The sequence below is a fragment of the Trichechus manatus genome, unplaced genomic scaffold (genome assembly GCF_000243295.1).
Source record: "Trichechus manatus latirostris isolate Lorelei unplaced genomic scaffold, TriManLat1.0 scaffold00022, whole genome shotgun sequence".
NCBI classification, from domain to species: domain Eukaryota; kingdom Metazoa; phylum Chordata; class Mammalia; order Sirenia; family Trichechidae; genus Trichechus; species Trichechus manatus.
In genome coordinates this window covers 3,018,094-3,032,764 of record NW_004443958.1, presented here as the reverse complement: position 1 = coordinate 3,032,764, position 14,671 = coordinate 3,018,094, and positions in this window count along the sequence as shown.

Below are 14,671 nucleotides of genomic sequence, written 5' to 3'. Positions count from 1 at the left end.
TGACGTTAGATTTGAACCATACCTAACTATTCTTACTTATGTACAAATTCGACTTAAAGACAGACTTAAGAATGGAACTTGTTTGTAACCGGGGGATTGCCTGTTTATTATATGTTTTTGACATAATTTCCAAATCACATAACATCCTATTTCACAGAACGTAACGTCGATGTTAAGGGACACATGACTATATATGTGTGTATATGTGTGTGTATATATATACGTATATCTCTATATCCATACGTATATATACATATATATGTCCTTCTGCAAATTGCTGTTTTCACTCAATATTAAAATTTTAAGATTTATCCATAGTAATACATATATCCTTCTGAATACATCCTTCTAAAAATCATAGTATAGACTTACATATAGATATGTATATGTATTTACATATAGTACACAAAGAATATTATACATAGTTTAATAAAATACCAAGATATTCATGGGAAGGATAAATGCCAATTTCAGGATAATGATTACCTCTGGGTTTAGGAAAAGGAATACAATACAGGAGGAGGTATACAGAGGACTTCAGTCTGTTTATAATACTTTATTCCTTAAACTGTTATTGGCATAAGATATCTTTTATGTTATTATTTATAGCTTTTTTATATATCTAATATTTCATGGAGGCCTGGGGGCTTGGTGGATAAATTAGAAAGGAATTAAAAATATATCTATGATAGTACCAAGTATTGAGATAGATTGTGTAGAAAAAGAAGCAGATTTGCTGATGGGGTGCTTGAATAGTTGAAATAATCTTTGGATGTATTATTTTTAAGCCTCTGTTATGTACATAAAGTATTAATAGCATGTGGAGATTTAGATCCCAGAAGAAAAAACTGAGATGGGGATCTTGATTTGGAAATCACTGACATAGCAATTTTCATTGGTCTAAGAGAATGGATAAGATTTCCCTGAGAGCTCAGCCTGTAGTACATGAGTGAGAAGAGAAAAGTGTCTAAGATTTCATGCTGAGCAAAAGCAACTTTTATAAGAGAGGCAGAGGAAGAAGCATGAAGTAAAGGAAATGATATAGTGGAGTTTCAGTTCAGAGTACAACAGTGTGTTTCAGTTCCTGACCCTATCCCTCCATTAGGGGTACAATGGTTTTTATAGTCTTGAAGTATTGTGGGACATTGTTGGTAGACATTCTTAAGCCATTCTTTAAAGAAATTTGATTGTGAAGAGAAGAAAGAGATAGGGCCATAGCTGTAGGAGATGTGGATATGTTTCTTTTTCTGAAACGTTAGATGGGAGAAATGAGAGCATGTTTGAGAAGTAACTAGTCTAGAAGAACAAGTAAGAAATTGATGACATAAGAATGCAGTAGCTAGTGTACAAAGATAGCCACCGATGAATCATGTCTACCAGTATATATGCTCTTGTATAGTAATAACTCATATTGAGTTTGGTTGACCCTATGACTTGCTTCCATTAAGGAATACTTTTTTATGTGCAATAATAATGAAATCAAATAATCGTTTAGAAATAAAAAGGGTTAAATCATGCAGTTGTTGTTAGGTGCCATTGAGTCAGTTCTGACTCATAGCAACCCTATGTACAACAGAATGAAACACTGCTTGGTCCTGTGCCATCCTCATAATTGTTGTTATGCTCAAGCCTATTGTTGCAGCCACGGTGTCAATCCATGTAATTGAAGGTCTTCCTCTAATCGTGTAGAGGAAGCTGATTTTTATAATTACTAATATAATAACAATTATGGTCAATACTATTATACTTAATATGTAACAGGCACTATTGTAAACATGTTACATATGTTAAGTCATTTACATCTCACAATAATCCTACGACTTAGTACTATTATTATCTTCCCAATTAATATATTAAAAAAAAAAAAAAAACCTGAGACACAGAAAGATTAAGTATCTTAGATGTATGTTATTTGAACTCAGGCCATCTGCTTTCAAATTCTAGGCTCTTAATTACTATGTTATGCTGTCACTCTAGGGCTAGGTCTTTGAGATTGAAGAAAAAGACATACACGGGATCAAGGGTTCACTGAGAGTTAAATCTTGGAGTGCAATTTGACAATGAGAATTTAGTCTCTTTGAGAAATGATGAGGAAGGTGAAGGGGCAAAATATGTTTATTGATCTATTTAAGCCACACATGATTTTTTGGGTTGCTCTTCCTGGAAATATTTCTTTAGAATTTCTAAATTAGGGTAAGATAGTCTTCCAATTAACTGGAATAATGTCCTAAAAAACCCAATGAAGTAAACACCTAGATTTTCATATTATAGTACTTCTAGCATACCTCTGAAATGTACCATGTTTAAATCATTTTCACAAAAGCATGTCCTAAAATTAAGTAAAATTTACAAAGATTTGCCTTTTCACTTGTCTATATCATTCACTATTGATTTTGCAGCAAACATATACATTTGTAGACAAGGGCATTTCCAAATTGTAATAAAATTAAAAAGGAAAAATAGGCATTTTTATCACTTGTAATTCTAAATATTTTTCCTGACCTGGATATAGAGAATAAATGAAAGCTCAAGGTACAGACGGAGGGTGATAAATGACCCAGCAGATGCATTGGAGAAATAAACATATGTGACTGTGACAGAAATTTACAGTTCAAATAGAAGTGATGAAACCAAACTCATTGATTTCAAGAAGTAAAACACATCCTTGGTTTCTGTGTCTAAGCAAAGATATAAACATCTTACACTCACAGAAAAGGGAACAATAATCTGTGTCATTCCATGGATGTGAGAGCAACCTTGAGATTAAAACACTTTCTGTACTGTCTTTTCTTAAATAGTACTGCAGTTGTTAATTTTACAAATGAAATTATAACAATAGTGAAGAATTATCTCTAAAAGTTATAAAATTAAAATGCTTTAAAAAGCATTTAAAAGACATACTTAAAATAGAGCCCTTTGATTTTTAAATGGATTATATTTCCAATTTTTTCATCCTAGTTGAAAAATTTAGAAAGATAATTGTAGTTCCTACTCAGCTATTATATAATCCATGGCTTATTCTGTTTTTCTTTCTAGATTTCTGTTCCCTTATTTACTAAGGTTGTAAATTAGTAAAAAATAAATAAATAAAAATACACAAATGACGTTTTTTATTATTGATAAGTTTAGAAATATATATTTAAATAACATTTCATAGTATTAAGTTATGCATGATGTAGACATATATAAAAAATAAAATAAATTCACATATATCCCATAATCACTGTGCTCAGAGATAAGCATTGCTAATATTTTTGTATACAGATTTTCAATATTTTTCTATAAAAATGTTTTATTTTAATGGTGTGATTATACTGTACATATTTGCGATGCAATGGATCACTTTTGTTTGGCCTTTTTTGCCATGGTCCTTTAACTTCCACCCAAGTGATTGGGTGGGACTGTGCAAATAGGTAATTGTGGTCCATGAAAGGAATTGGTCAGTTTTGCCATCCCACTGGACTTGAAATGAGCCATCCTAGAGGTGGGAGAGAGAGGATCCTACCACAACCAGAGAGGGAGAGCCAAGAGTGGAGCATGCTCTTTGGACGTGGGAGCCCTGCGCTGAGTATCACCTGGAACCGGGAGACTGAGAGAGAGAGCTGCAACACTAAAGACAGTAAGAAGTGAGGCAGAGAAACAGTGGCAAGAAAGACTGGCCAGAGATTGTGCAGTAGACTTCCTGGCCCATGGAGTGAGAAAGCTGGGTGCCTATGGGCACTTATTGGCAAATCTAAAAGAACTTTTTAACACTTACCTGAGCAGGAAGAGGCCAATGGGCGAGAGACAGGCGTGCCTGCAGCATGGCTGGGAAGAGGCTGTCCTGATGGAAGAACTATATCCTGACTGTTCCTGAACCTGAATTATAACCTGTTACTTCCCTAATAAACCCCATAATCATGAGTATTGTTTCTGAGTTCTATGTGGCCATTGCAATGAATTATCGAACCCAGCAGAGAAGTAGAGAGTGCCGTGGGAGGAATGGTTGATGTCAGAATTGGTAAAGATGATGGAGAGAGAAGACATGTCTGACCTCTGCCTCATAGGAATCAGCCTTGGACTGTTGATCTTGATTCTCTTTCCCCCTTGTGAAGTTAGAGGAGGTCAGACACTTCCCCCACAGTATTTTTACAGTTGGTGTCAGAAGCGGGATTCTTTGCAATGGCTCCAGACTCATGAAAGAGAAAGAGCGAAGGGGCTTGGGAAGCGAAACTTTTGATTCTTAGATGCTTACTTTAGTTGTTGTTACCTGTAATGGCTGAAAGGAAAGTTATGCTGCAGCTGGAGTGGCTGGAGGCAAAAGCCAGGACAGATAAATGGAATGACTGATAGGGGACCAGGGTCTACTGGTTCCACCCAGCCAGAGGTCCATGGCCATATGCATATGAATGGGAAGATAGTCCAGATGTAGAGAAGATGAAACTGGAATGTTTTAGAAAGGGTTATGTGTTTAGGATTATGCATTTAATTAAAGGTACTGTGGATATTGAATGTTTGTTTCTCTTACCTAGTGTTGTAAAACAGACCTAAATGTATTATAGAAACGAAAATTGGGTATTATAGATTACAGAGAGTGTGTAACTCTGCCTTCAGCCAATACTTGTGTGGATATGCTAAAAAGGGAACTAGAATTTGCCCAAAGAAACACAAACTGTTTGAATGCAGTTGTTGTTATTTTTGTTAGGTGCCTTCCAGTCAGTTCCGAGTCATAGCAATCTTATGTACAGCAATGAAACACTACCTGGTCCTGCACCGTGTATAGAGTGGGGGTCTTAGGTCAAAAACCTGTGCCCCACCTAGGATATTTGCATTTGAAAAGATATGCAGAACCACCTAGAACTGCTGAAAGAACAGGAGATTTGCATTTGAAGGAAGGACTTTCTGAAAAAAACAGTGTTTTGCCTTTTGATTTCTAGCAAGCTGTTTGCCTTTGGATGCAGGGAGGCAGGAACAGTCAGTGCCCATCTGAAGGAATCCCCTTCCAGGACTGGAAGTTAAAGGGAGCTGGCAAGTAGACAGCTTGATATGCTCACTGGAGGTGACCACCTGGGTCCACTCTTGAGTGGAAGTGGAGGAAGTGAAGCAGTGAAGAGATGGGCTGAGTTTGGACATGTTCCTTTGGCACCCATTGACTGACCTCATGGAGGCTAGTGACAAGAGAGAGAGGAAGGGCTGGCTGGTCAGAAGTAAAGGGAGTTGTGTGGACTCCTGAGTTTACAGGTGGAATCCATTGACCTAACCCAAGGGGGCTAGGGATGAGAGAGTGTGAAGGGGCTGTCTGAAATGTTGGGAGGTGTGTGTGAACTCTCAAAGCTAAGGCTGCTACCCATTGTGACCTAGCTTGGACGGCTAGGAATGAGCTGGCCAGAACCCGACCAAATGAAGAGAAAGATGTTTGACACTGTGAGCTGGTGTAGACTGCTGTGATTTGATGGCTTGCTCTGGACAGGACTTTGCTTATGGATGCAAATGCTCAAAGTTCCAACTGGAATAGGAGATTCTGCAAGACCAAGGAATATGCTTATCTCCTCATACTACTGGTTTGATAGGGATGGGTAATTTAAACATTGGCTATCTAAAATGGAGGGTTGAATAAAGGCATGAAGTGACTGACTTACACGCTTTCATGGGTGTGCTTACACTCAAAATGAGGGGGACCAGGGAGGATCCTCACTGAATAGATTCCTCTTTTCCTGGTGGGTCTGGGGAAGAGAGGGTGAGGTGGAGATGCTGACAGGATTATATGATTCAGTTGTATTGATAACAGGGTTAATTTTGATTGTAAAAACTATATTTGTAGAAGCTGTAAGTGTAAAAGAGTAAACTAAGGGGGAAACACTGCTAGACTGGAGTGTAGTGGCCGAACCTAAAGTCCCTTAAACGTTTTGCTATACTGATACCTTGTGAGGCTCAGAGCAAGGGAATAATCTTCTCTCAGTTAAATTTTATCAGACAGCTTTTGGAGGACCTGACCAGATCAGATAGATACCTGCAGCAGACCTGAATAGCTGGTATCTGAGTAACCTCATCCTGAGGACTCTTTGCTCTACTGAAGGACAAATTGTTAATGATTGTTTTGGATGGGTAAAATGACTGCAAGGGGAAAGTTATCCTCCAAGTATGAAAGAACCATGGCTAGAAAAGCTGGAGAGACCAGCAAGAGACAGCGCAGTGGGCTTCTTGGTCCACATAGGGAGAAAGGTGAGTGCCTTTGGACTGAGGCTTACTGGAGGAGTGGGGTGCCTCTGGGCACTTACTGACAGAGTTAAAAGAACTTTGTAACACTTACCTGAGCAGAGCAGAGATGAAGGGGCGAGAGAGAGAGGTGTGCCTGTGGCATGGCTGGGAAGAGGCTGTCCTGATGGAAGAACTATATGCTGGGCGTTCCTGATCCTGAATTGTAACCTGTTACTTCCCTAATAAACCCCGTAATCCTGAGTATTGTCTGTGAGTTCTATGTGGCCAATGCAATGAATTATTGAACCCAGCAGAGAAGTAGAGTGTGCCTTGGGAGGGACAGTTGATGTCAGAATTGGTAAAGATGGTGGAGAGAGAAGGCATGTCTGACCTCTGCCTCTTCTTAACTAAATCCCAATTTTACATGGCTGGCAGGATGACCCTTCCCCAAACCCAAAGTAGATCCTGATTAGTCTAAGCCCATAGGTATCAGTTTTGTGCTGTTGATCTTGAATCTCTTTCCCCCTTGTGAAGTTAAAGGAGGTGAGATGCTGTCTCCATGCCATTTTTACAATATTTTAAAACAAAATTTTTTATTTTGAAACAATTTCAAGCTTACAGAAAAGTGTTAAGGATAAGAACAGTACTGAAAACACTCATATACCCTTTACCCAAACTAACCTATAGGTAACGTTTTATGCCATGTGCTTATGTACATACTCTTTTAGCCCTACCTTTTATTCAATAGGATGTAAACAGTTTAAATACCAAACAGTTAAGCACTGAATTGTTTGTGTAATATTCTATTTTACATATTTACTTTACCAATGCCTCATATAGCTGTTCAGATTAAAATAGTGACTGCATCATGTTTTGGGCTATTTACTCAGCACCCTAAAAATGAGAAAAGGGTAATTTCCATTTCATTTCCACCGGGGTCATATCTTGCCACAGAGGTACAGATTCCATATCTAACTGAAGAGAATTTTAGTAGCCATCGAGAAATATCAAATTTGTGGGGGTATTTATTTTTTAATAATTTTTTTTTTTTAATCACATGCAATGCTGGAAAGCGTGAACACTAGCTATTGGACTCCCTTGGATGACTACATGATGAACAATGTTTTAAAAGGAAACTTTCTATAGTACTGAATGCTTCCTTTTGAAAACACATGTTTCCTACATGGGTTTACTGCTTGTCAAAACATTTATTTGCCATTATGGAGACACAAGTGATGTGTTTGGTTTGGCATTGTAAGAACAAATGATTTTCTGGTAAAAGGTAAGAATTTTGACATTTTAATCTTATTTTGTGTTTTTGCTAAACTTTTTATTAGAGGCATGCTTCTTCTAATAAACTGTAGACTTGGCAAACATGACATGTAGCATCTTGTTTGGCAGTAGAAAGCAAAATCATTATCTCATTTCAATTCATTTTTCAGCAGTAAAAGAAAAAGAAGCCACAAGTTGATGATAAATTAAACATAAACGCACAGGCCCTAAGGCTAGTAACAGAAAACAAATGATGGCAATTTTCAATGTTATATTTGGAATTAATAAATAAAAATCACAGTCAGGCAGGCATGTTAACTTGAACTTGAGGCCAATTAAATGCCTTTATTTTAAGTAGGCAAATCATTATAACCCCTAGTTTGCAAAGTTATGGTAGGTATTTTATGTTTCATAATTTCATAGTTATTGACTAAAATCCAATAAAATTTTATTTGTAGGAGACCTTGAGGCCACTTGCATTTTTAAAATAAACCTTAATAAAAATAAATTTCTGTTATTTATGTTTAAACACATAAAGAAGTTAAGGATGTTCAGCCATCTGGTGAATTCAGAAACAGTCTCAAAAGAGAAGTGAACTAGGGTGAATGCCACCATTAATGAGGCTGGAATTTGTTATCTTAAAGGTTAGGATTCACTCAAAAAAAGTCCTTTGTCCAATTAGATGTCTGCTTACAGAGAGCCATAGTATAGCAGGGAGAGAAATAGATTTATGTTCAAAAGACTCAGTTTTAGTCTAGCTCTGTCTGTCATTATTGTCAGCCAAGACACTGAGTTGTAGTTTTTTACTAATAAAATATAATTTTAACACATATGTTTCAGGTTTTGTGAGAATTTAGTAAAATAATTTATGAGAAAACATTTTGAAAAATGTAAGTCAATATACAATTGTAAACGTTGTTTAGATCAGCATATATAGATAATTGTATGCTAGAAATAAAATCATAGACTTTATATTCACTTCACTTGAATTTTCAGTAAAATATACATTTCTATAGCTTCTGGATCTGGAGGATAGTGGAAGTGACCAGAATTTCTTTTCACATATATCCTCGGAGAGAGAGAGAGAGAGAGAGAAAGGGACCGACCAGGAGGCAAATACACATGATCTACAATTTTAAAATTAGCTAAAGACAGAGGATACTACAAACACCAGACTCCAACAGACCTCGCACTGTAATTCAAGCCTGTCAGAAAAGAGAGCAGGGAATAGAGGGCTCAAGAGAATGTTATGATTTGAATTGTGTCCCTTCCCATAAATGAGGAAGTCCTAACCCCTGCACCTATACATATGACCTTGTTTGGAAATAGGGGTTTTTATTTTTATGTTACAAAAGTAATACCAGAGTAGGGTAGGTCCTAAACCTAATCAGTTCTGAATGGTGTATTATAAAAATAGCAGAATGGACACAGACACACAGGAGGAAGGGACTAAATGAAGAATCATCTACAAGTCAAGAAACACCAAGAAATGCCTGGGACTACTGACAAGGAGGGGCCCTCCCCTAGAGCTGATGCTCTGATTTGGACTTCTAACTTCCAAACTTTGAGAAAATAAATTTATGTTCTTTAAAGTTCCCACTAGTGATTTTTTTTTGTTATGGTATCACAAGGTAACTGAGATTAGAGAATATGAGACAAGAGGAAAGGAAGGAGAGGAACATAGGTAAAACACAGACAAACTCACCACCAAGAACACCAAGCCCAACACTTAGTGCTCAATACAGATCATAGGTCTAGAAGTTGGTGCTTCACCAAATTCACTATAAGGAAGGGGATTGAAAGTGAGTGGGACAAAGTTGGGAGCTCAGAGAGGCATTGCCACTGGTGAAAATCAGATAAATAGGATACTGGCAGTACTCCATGTATATGTGCTAGTGAGGAGAAAGAAGAAAGCCAGAGGGAAAAATTAAAAATCTTACAGGAACAAAAGAAACGAGATAACCTTGACTCCTCACCAATCACCAACATCATTATACTTTACTGTGTACTTCACTCTCCCATGTTTCTGTCAGTTTGTCTTACTTTGTGTGTTGCTGTGATGGTGGAAGCTATGCCACAGGAGGGTCACCCATGGCGGAGAAGTTTCAGCTGAGCTTCCAGACTAAGACAGACTCGGAAGAAGGACCTTGTGGTCTACTTCCAAAAGGAATTATCCAGTGAAAACCTTATGAATAGCAGTGGAACATTGTCTGTTATAGTGCCAGAAGATGAGCCCCTCAGGTTGGAAGGCACTTAACAGATGACTGGAGAAGAGCTGCCTCCTCAAAATAGAGTGGACCTTAATGATGTGGATGGAGTCAAGCTTGCGCAACCTTCATTTACTGATGTGGTACCACTAGAAATGAGAAGAAACAGCTGCAAACATCCATTAATAATTGGAACATGGAATGTATAGTATGAATCTAGGAAAATTGGAAGTTGTCAAAAACGAAATGGAGCACATAAACATTGATATCCTAGGTATTAGTGAGTTGAAATGGACTTGTATTGGCCATTTTGAATCAGACAATCATATGGTCTACTATGTCGGGAACAGCAAATTGAAGAGGAATGGCATTGCATTCATCATCGATAAGAACATTTCAAGATGTATCTGAAGTAAAATGCTGTCAGTGATAGGATAATATGCATACACCTGCAAGGAAGGCCAGTTAATACGACCATTATTCAAATGTATACACCAACCACTAAGGCCAAAGATGAAGAAATTGACAGTTTTTAACATTTAAGCAGTCTGAAATTGATTGAACATGCAATCAAGATGCATTGATGATTGCCGGTTATTGAAATGCAAAAGTTGGAAACAAGAAGGATCGGTAGTTGGAAAATATGCCTTGGTGATAGAAACAATGCTGGAGATCTCATGACAGAATTTTGCAAGACCAACAATTTCTTCATTGCAAATACCTATTTTCAACAACATAAATGGCGAGTATCCACGTGGACCTCACCAGATGGAATACACAGGAATCAAATCGAATACATCTGTGAAAAGAGATGATGGAAAAGCTCAACATCATCAGTCAGATCAAGGCCAGGGACTGACTGCAGAAGAGACCATGAATTGTTTGTATGCAAGTTCAAGTTAAGACTGAAGAAAATTAGAACAAGTCCACAAGAACCAAAGTACAACCTGGAGTATATCCCACCTGAATTTAGAGACCATCTCAAGAATAGATCTGATAACCTTAAAAACTAATGACCGAAGACCAGAGGAGTTGTGGAATGATATTAAGGACATCATACACGAAGAAAGAAAGAGGTCATTAAAAGACAGGAAGGTAAGAAAAGACAAAAATGGATGTCAGAAGAGACTCTGAAACTTGCTCTTGTACATCAAGTAGGTAAAGCAAACGGAAAAAATAATGAAGTAAAAGAGCTGAACAAAAGATTTCAAAGGGTAGCTCTAGAAGATAAAGTAAAGTATTGTAATGACATGTGCAAAACCTGAAGTTAGAAAACCAAAAGGGAAGGACATGCTCGGCATTTCTCAAGCTGAAAGAACTGAAGAAAAAATTCAAGCCTCGAGTTGCAATAGTGAAGGATTCTATGGGCAGAATATTAAACGACGCAGGAAGCATCAAAAGAAGATTGAAGGAATACACAGAGTCACTGTACCGAAAAGAATTGGTCAACGTTCATCCATTTCTGGAGGTGCATATGATCAGGAATTGCTGGTACTGAAGGAAGAGGTCCATGCCAATTATATGGGATGCTCTCAACCAATTTTTTTGGCAAGACAGCCCTCAAAGTTTAATTTTGAGATTTTATCTTATTTGCAATCTAAATGCAAAAAAAAATTAAGTGCTGCTTACATAATCACAGAATAATTGAATTACATCATATTTTACAATGTACATAGTTACAAGTATTGTCATATTCTACTGTGGTTTGTACATCAGCAAAATTTTGTTATCTTCTGAAATTCACAGATAATGTTTTAGGGCTTGAGGCATTAATACTCAGGACAAGAAATGTAAGATACTCTTGTGATACTGTGCTATTGTATCTTGACCAGTTCAAGCACTACCTGCTGCATTAAAATCTTTTGTTAAGACAAAATTAATTTCTCCTTCCTTCCTCTTCACTTTTGCCTTAATGCTTAATTATTCTATATAGAACTAAAACACTTTATTTTTCTAATTATTTACATAGATCTCACCTAAGAATAAAAATTGATTGAAAGCAAGGATTACTTTTGATAGATTTTTTAATATATTCCCTACAGTGCCTAAATATTATCTTGCACATAATAAGTACCTGTGTGATTTCATTCATTAATTTTTAACTGTATTTGTTCACGGGGTTTAGCTTGCAGATTTATTAAAGCCCCCTTTTGTTGTCCTTTCTACCAAACAAATAAATAGAAACAAATAAATAGGTGGAGTGCATTATTGGGGTAATTTTATGCCCTAGGGAATAATGAAGTAAATAATTAGGTGAGGATACTTGTCCCCGACTCACCTTGTCACCCTTCAATCCAATACTTAGAGAGGTTCTCTCTTCTAAAATGCTGTCAGACTCCCACTATTATCATTGCCACTACCTCCATTCTCTTTGTTATTATTCTTAATAAAATATTCTTATCTTGTTTCTTTATTGAATGATAATTTACTTATTATAAAATACATGATTTTAAGGGTGGAGTTTCAATAAGTTTTGACAAATGATACATTCATGTAACCATCAGCACAATTTAGTGGTACGAAACATGTCCTTTACCCCACAAGGTTCCCTTGTGTATCAGTCCAGTCAACCCCTATATATCCCACCCAAGCCTCAAGTCAAACACCATATTTTTAGTTTATTGGTATAAAGTTGTTCATAATATTCCATTATTATACTTTAATAGCTGTAGCGACTACCATTCCTCCTTTCATTTCTGATATTGGTCACTTTGTATAGAAATGAATCAATTATATTGATCTTTAAAAAAAATCTGCTTTTGATTTTAGGAAAATTTCTCTATCACTTACACGTTGTCACTTTCATTATGTTTTCTTCTCTATTTTTCCCTTCTTTATACTAATTGTTGGTTTAATTTTATCTTTTTTATAGCTTTTTAAGGTTAAAACTGAGATCAGTGATTTTGGGTTTTTTTTTTTTTTCTTTTCTAATATAAGTATTCAAAGCTATAAATTTTCCTCTAAGCACTGCTTTAGCTTCATCCCACGAATTTGCATATTTTGAGTTTCCATTGTGTTTTGGTTCAAAATGCTTTATAATTTCTCTGTGATACATTCTGTGACACATGGGTTAGTTAGACATGCATTTAATTTCAAAATAGTCATGCTTTTTTCAAGATCTTTATTGTTGCAAATTTCTAATTTAATTATGTTATGGTCAGAGAATATACTGGGCATAATATCAATCCTTTTTAAATTTGTTGAGACTTGTGTTAAAGCCTAGCACTTAATCTATTTTGTTAAATATTCCATATATACCTCAAGAAAATGTATATTCTCCTGTGATCTATTAATTTCTGATTGAAGAATGTTGAAATCTCCAGCAATAAATGTGGATTTGTCTATTTCTCTCTTTGGTTTTGTAAATTTTTTCTTCATGTACTTTGAAGTTCTTTACTGGGTATACATACATTTAGGATTATTATGTAGTTATACCTTGTTGAATTAAGCACTTTATCATTATAAAATATACTTTTTTTCATTACTGGTGATATTTATTGTTCTGAAGGCTGTAATGAATGAAGATAATATAGCCATTCCAGCTTTATGATTATTGTCTGCATGGTAGATGTATATATATACATATTTTTTTCATTTTTTTACTTTTAGCCTTTTCATATATTTATATTTAAATTGCATTTCCCACAGATGGAATATGCTTGGATCTTATTGTTTTATTCTATATGAAATCTTTGTGTTTAGTTGAAATGTTTAGACCATTATATATAATTATATGTATGTTTATGTTTGAATCTACCACTTTGTTATTTGGTTTTTGTCTCATCTGTTTCTGTTTTTTCTTTTCCCTGTCTCATGCTTCCTTTGAATAAATTGTTTATTTATAGAATCCCAAATTATGTTCTTTCATGTATACTCTTCAATATACATCTTTGTTTTATTTATTTTTATTTTACCAGTTGACCTAAGGTAAACAAATTTAATCTTTAACTTATTGCATTTGACCTCAAATACCATCCTACCACTTTACATACAGTGTTAGAATCTTACACCCATATACTGCCATTTCTCCCTGCTTTTCTTTGTGCTATTGTTGCTACATAGTATATTTTTACATATGTCATGAATCTTATAACACATTGTTATTATTTTAGCTTTAAAAAGTCAAATGTCTTTTAAGTAAATTATTCATTTCCAGAATACTTTATTTCTTTGTGTATCTAAGTTTCCATCTGATACTATTTATATTTTTAAAGAATTTTCTTCAACATTTTTTTGTGGTGCTGGTCTGCTGGTGAAGAATTCTTTCAGATTTGTATTTTGTAATAAAATTTTTTATTTTGCCATCATTTATGGAAGATATTGGTTTTGATATAGAATTATAGGTTGACAGTAATTTTTTTTCAGCATTTTAATGATGCCATTCTATTGTGATCAGAAATTCTGACAAGAAGTTTATGAATTATTGACTGTGCTTTTCTGTCTATATTATGTCATTTATTTCCAGGTTTTTAAAATGATTTTCTTATTTATTTATTTATTTGTTTTCAGGAATTTATCTACAATGCACATTGGTGTAATTTCCCTTGTGAGTATTCTGATTGAAATTTTTAATACTGAATCTGAGTTTGTACATTTGTTGTTTTTAATTTGGAAATTTTCAGTCACCATTTCAAAAATATTTTTCTTTCTTTCCCCCCCCGTCACTTTTTGGAACTCCAGATATATATAGTTTAGTTCACTAGATACTGTCTTATAAGTCACTGAAGATCTGTTTACTTTTTCTAGTGTTTTTCTCTATGTTTCATTTAGTTTCTTTGTTTCATTTAATTTCTGCATTTCATTTAATTTCTATTACTGTCTTCAAATTCATCGATATATTATTCAATAGTATTGAAAGTCCTACAATCTCATCTAGTTGATTTTATCATTTATATATTGTATTTTTCATCTCTAAAAGTTATTTAAGTTTCTATTTTATATCTTCCATTTCTCTATATATTATATTCATGTTTTATTTTATTTATTTATTTTTAATAGTGGCACATTGTTCTGAA